Source organism: Lactuca sativa, chromosome 1 (assembly GCF_002870075.4).
Source record: "Lactuca sativa cultivar Salinas chromosome 1, Lsat_Salinas_v11, whole genome shotgun sequence".
NCBI lineage: Eukaryota > Viridiplantae > Streptophyta > Magnoliopsida > Asterales > Asteraceae > Lactuca > Lactuca sativa.
Genome location: NC_056623.2, coordinates 59,322,360 through 59,328,440, shown reverse-complemented (window position 1 = coordinate 59,328,440; position 6,081 = coordinate 59,322,360).

Sequence of the window (6,081 nt, the reverse complement as noted above, 5' to 3'; positions counted from 1 at the left end):
CTCGGACAGCGCTTCGATACTCTCAAAACAATTTTCCTGCGATAAAACCTAGTATCAATGACACTGGGGTTTAGTCTAACGATAAAAGCGACAAATAAATAGTCTGACTATTATTACTATTATGTAAGCGTTAAACAATACTTATATAACTCATAATAATAGCCCAAATAATTATTTTAAGGTCCTAATAAAGTTACTATAATTAATTAGAAGTTATATTAAAAATTGTGTAAGCGTAGCTCACTTACAGCGGATTTTAAAGAAAACCGGGCTTTGCTTGGAGCAGCGTTTCGAAACCGAAAGACAATTTTTCTTGGGACTCCGGGAGCCTCGAGGCTTCCTTCGGGTGTTAGTGGGGTTTCCTAGGGTTTTGGGGGGTTAAAATGGGTTAGAGAGAGAAAGATTGTAGAGAGAGTGAATTTTTGGTGTGAAAAATCGGATGCCCTCGCACCCCTTTTATAGGTGCGAGGCTTCGCACTACGCGGGGCGTTCAGCAGGTTAAGCGGGGCGTAACTTCGGATAAGGTCAGCATGTGGCAAGCTCCGGATGGTGCGACGTGGCTTAAGCCGGACCGAGGGAAGGCTTGCGTACACGGCACATTCCGAGCTCGGACGTTGGGCGTAGCGAGGGGCGACGCGTCCTTCATCCGAAGCAAGGCGTGATCAGCAAGCAACGGCTAGGATCTTGCCACGTCATCAGTCGAGCAACTGGCTTCGCAAATTCGAGTCTAAACTTGGAAAATTCGTAACTTTTGTGTACGAGCTCCATTATCGACGTTCTTTATATCCACGCGAAGGAGGGAACGTACTCTACAACTTTCGATCAGACTCTGTCGGCTAATTTTGACTTTATTTTAAAAGTTATACTATTTAACAGATCGGGACACGATTGGTCCATTAAAAATTCATAACTTCTTCATCCGACGTCCGTTTTCGTCTGTCTTTTTATCGTTACGCTACAATTAACGAGATCTTCGATTCTCGCTTACGTTGTGTCGGCTAAAAACCGCTCGATCTAATATTCGGATTTCGGGTTGTACACTACTAAACCGAAACTTCGAAAAATCATAACTTCCTCATACGAAGTCAGATTTGGGCGTTCTTTTTATGAACGCTCTCGGTTTAACGAATTCTACGACTTTCGTTTAGATCTCTAAGGCTGAATATTGTTTCATCGCAAATTCACTATTTACGCTTCCCAGTGTCGTGCCAGTTCCGTCGCGAAACTTCGACGGGTCATAACTTCTTCGTTATAACTCGGATTTCAGCGTTCTTTATATGTACAAAAACCTCATGACATATTCTACAACTTGGTTAAGATTATTTATTCTAAATAATTTTTTTTCGAAAAGTCGTTTTCGACACTTATTGCCTCTAAATTGTCTAGCCCGGATCTGCGGGCGTCACAATTATCTCCCCCTTAGGATGATTACATCCCGGAATCATCAACGAAACAGGTCAGTATAATGACTCCATACGTCACCTCTTCATCCTAGGTAATAATCGTAACTTCTATGTTTCTTCGAACGAGTATCTAACTCTAAGACTTCCTGACTGCAGGCGGTGCTTGATCTTGCACCTGCTCCCTATCTCATGTTAGACTCCAAATTATGACCTTCAAGTCATAATCTCGATCCTTACTAGGGACTCCTTCTTATTCTTAACAACTTAAGATAATTTGTTTGATTTCCACAATAGACCGATGGATCATATTCCAATGACTTCTCATCGTGTGTCGCAACGCTTAGACTTAGGTCTCTTAGAGTCAAATTCTGGAATGGAATACACTTTCCTTCATGTTCTAATGTGATATAATCACATTCTAGCATGTAGTATTTCTAGTTACAAGCTTCTTACTTTAACGACGATTCGCAATAATCCTATTGGTTGCTTCGATTATCTTTTATTTCAATCTTCCGACTTAAGTCAGATGTTACATCAAACTTTGTTCTCTACACCACGTAGCATATGCATCTTAGTCGGACTCGATTTGATATGACCACTAGGTTCGGAATAACAATCATCTTCTTAGTCATTTCTGAAACGATGGTAACGACATACTTGAATAAAACAGTATCATTTACTAGCTTCTTGGTAACCTTGTGACTTTCCCTAATCCAAGTGCGAGTCATGTGCTTCCGGTAGTATAGGCCTCTACTACCATTCACACCTACTCATACTCGTCTCAAGTATTGTCTCACAGTTTTTCCAAGTCACCATAAAATAAAATCACACAACAGCTTAACACATTGGATAGCAAAATGAAGGTTTTTATATTATTCCTTGAAACGATTACATAGGTGTTCAAGTTCAACCTAGACTATGCCTTTAATAGGCTACACCATAACAGACTATCTACATGGCTTCTTCATAACTTGATCTTCATATATCCATCCTCACTCATGATTTCTTGCATCGTCTGCTGCTTCGTCTAGGATGATATGGAATGCTCTTGCCTTCGGTTTTGGCGGCACATTTGGTTTTGCTGCTTCTTATCTCCTTGGGCAATCTTGCTTGAAGTGTCCCTCTTCACCACACTTAAAGCAGACTTCTCTCTTGGTTGTGCATTCGTTGGCATAATGACCAGTCTTCCCGCATTTAAAGCAGGTCATCTCTTTAGAGCATTTCCTAATGTGCTTCTTTCTGTACTTGTCACACCATTGCGTTCCTTCTTCGAACTTCTTTGAACCAGTCTTCAAGAATTTTCTCTTTTCGTCGGACCTTGAGGATCCTTCAAACTTTCTCTTCTCGCCAACCTCCATCGTGTTGGCGGCTCTTCCCTTGATCATATCTTCAACATACTTGGCAACCCAGATAGCTGCTTCCAGAGTAGGTTCCTGACGTACTGGCACCGCATACTCCCATGGAAGTCCCTTTGCGTACTTGTCAATTTTTGTCAGCTCGTCTGGGACAAGGCACAAAGCAAACTCCATCTTGTCCGTGAAGTTGTTGGTGTATTCATCGATGGTCATGCTTCTTTTCTTCAAGGTTAGGAATTGGTTCTCCAACTCAAGAAGGTTGTGGGCTAAACAGTACTTATGTTTGAATTGCACCAAAAGCTCTGCCCAAGTCAATTGCAGGGGCTCACTGGGGCTTAGAGTCTTCCCCAGGGTGTTCCACCAGCGAACAGCGCCTCCTCTGAATTGACGTACTACAAATGTGGTTTGTAGCTTGCTTGTGTAACCACATGTCATGAAGGCTAATTCCATTTCTGAGATCCAATCCATGACTCCGATCGGATCTTCCTTCCCAATGAAAGTCAATGGCTTGCAAGTTAGAAAATCTTTGTACTTGCATCCATTCCTCTCGACTCTGTCATCTTGATTGTTCCTCCTAATCATCGGTGGATCAGCCTAACCAACGGTCCTGCTGTCGTTCCCTTCCTCAGACTGTTTTTCATTCAACTCGGGTTGTTCAATAGGCATCGTAAGTTCCTCTCGAGTTTGTTGAAGTAAACGCCTTGTTTCCTCCATTTGACGATCCAACATCATCTGGATCAACGCTTGAACTCCAGCCATCAGTTTGGCTCAGGAGCGGCTACTACAACAGGTATTTGTGTTGGATTAGTGTCTAAGTCCATAACTATTTTGGTATGTACTTGACCCGATGGTGCATGGTCCTTTTGGGTTGCCTTCACCAAAGCAACTTGATAGGATGAATTATGGAGAGAAAGGATTAAATATGATTTATTAATATATTATGGGAATAATATATTAAAGGAGAAATCATATTGTTTAATTAATATTAGTCAATAATTAATTGGTAATTAGTTTTGTGACTAAAAGAGATTAATTAAACTTAAGGGACTGGAATTGTAATTATAAGATAATTGCAATTTGGGCCATGGATTGTCTTAAATCAAGAGCTGGACGAATTCTTATGGGAAGCCCGTAAGGAGATCGTCCAAGGGCTTGATTAAAGGAGTCTATGGGTTGCTTAGGGCTTAAGCAACCAAATTAGGGTTTCCTTGTTAGATAACCCTAATAGCCTCACTATATATAGAACCCTTAAGGCTCAAAAACGTGGGGAACTTCTTTTCTAGGGTTTCACACGAGTTTTGGCAGCCTCTAACCTTTCTCCTCTTCATCCTCTTGCTTATGGTGTTTATGAGCCATTAGAGGAGTGACACTTGTGACTCTAAGCCTTCCAAAGTCAATACAAGGAGATTTGGGATTGTTATTGCTACATAACAATCAAGGTAACATTATAAACCTATTCTAATATCTAATATGATTACTTGTATGCTAGAATTAGGGTTTATAGTCTTGGATAACATGTATGTACAATAAAGAAACCTAGATCCAAGCATTAGGGTTTGTATGAGCACATAGGATGTTCTTATGTCCAAAATCCATCAGTGGTATCAGAGCCTAGACTGATTTCAATTGTATTGATGCATTATATGTTCAAAAAATTCGATTTTTTGGTTTCTGGAGGCTGGACTCGCCGAGTCCATGCAGACTCGACGAGTCCATGCTTGACTCGACGAGTCAACTCGTCAGATGGGGATATCTTCGCGATTTCTTGCTGTTTTTGCTTATGGAAAGTTGCCTTATCACATTAGATCAATATAAATCTGTTTTTTTGATATATATGAGTATATTCTTGATCTAATTGAAGATATTTATCAATTAATAAGATAATTGTTTCCTTATGTGATAATTGATAAATTATTTTGACTAAATTGATAAATTGTTTTGCAAGAAATCATTAAATAAATCAAATATGGATAATTATGTGATTAATTGTTAATTTAGATTATTTGTTATTTGATCCTTGTTGTTATGAAAAGTTTCATATTTTCCCTTTTAGGTTTTATAGTTTAAATTTGAACCCAAAAAGTTTTGTTGTTTTGAAATTTAAATAGTTGAAACCCTAATGTTTTGAAAAAACGTTTCAAAACTTGCCCTCAAGTGTTGGAATTTAAAAGTTGATTAAAAGTTTAATTAGGAATCTTAAATTCTAAAAACCCTAGTATTGTTTTGAAAAGATTCAAATCACACCCTTATGGTTTTATTAATTAATTAAGGTGTATAATCAAAAGAGGTTTAATAAATCCATAAAGTTTAGGTTTACAATTTAATTGAATTAAAAGTACAATTGTTAAATTTGACCACCTAATATTTTAAAAGTGTAAAATACACCCTATATTATATATATATATATATATATATATATATATATATATATATATATATATATATATATATATATATGTTTGAGTAAAAGTCAGTCTTACCGTCAGTAGGCCTCATTCACGAAGCTGGTCTATAAGGGGTGTTTAAGGAAATTGCCTATAAAATGGCGATTGAATGGGTATCCACTCTTACCCACCGCACTCTTGACTAGTGGAGGGTCGTTAGCCGAATGGGTAGGATAGGACAAAACCTTCCGTTATAAGTATAATGAATTATAAAAGTAACTAAATGTTTTCATAAAACTCCCAATCTTAGTTACTTAGGCAAAAGTGAATTGATGCAATTCCATGAAATTACACTTTGTTCCCTTGCAAAGACGTTAGTGGAGCGTGTGTGGTTTACCGGCACACTAAATGGTTCGAAGCAAAGGTAGCAAAGGGTGACTCAATGTTTGTCATAGTTCGGTGGAGCGTGTGTGGTTTACCGGCACATCGAATAGGTGACTGTAACATGTGAGGGCACCATGTAGTTTGCATGGTTATTCACACCCGCTTTGTGATCCTCGGCATCCCAGTCACAAACAAGAGGGGAATATCGAGATTTAAACATGCCATTGAAAGTTCAATGTATCTCAAAGGATCTAGGAGTTTTCATAGATTTAAAACTTAAATTCTTTTTCGTTTTTCGTGGTGGAAATTAGTGAATCGTCATTCACTTACCTTCAAATATTCTGCAATTAGGGTTACGGCATCCCTCTCCCGAGTTGTAGAATATTGTGTTGGGTCCTAGCCTTAGTATCTCATTTGGGTGATTTACTAAGGACTCAATCAATCAACTAACTTGAATTCGTTTTCTCCCGTTTTTTAGATGTCAAAGTTCGACAACTATGGTCTTCCCAAATCCCGTGGAACAAGCTTTCCACATGAAGATGATATTCCACGATT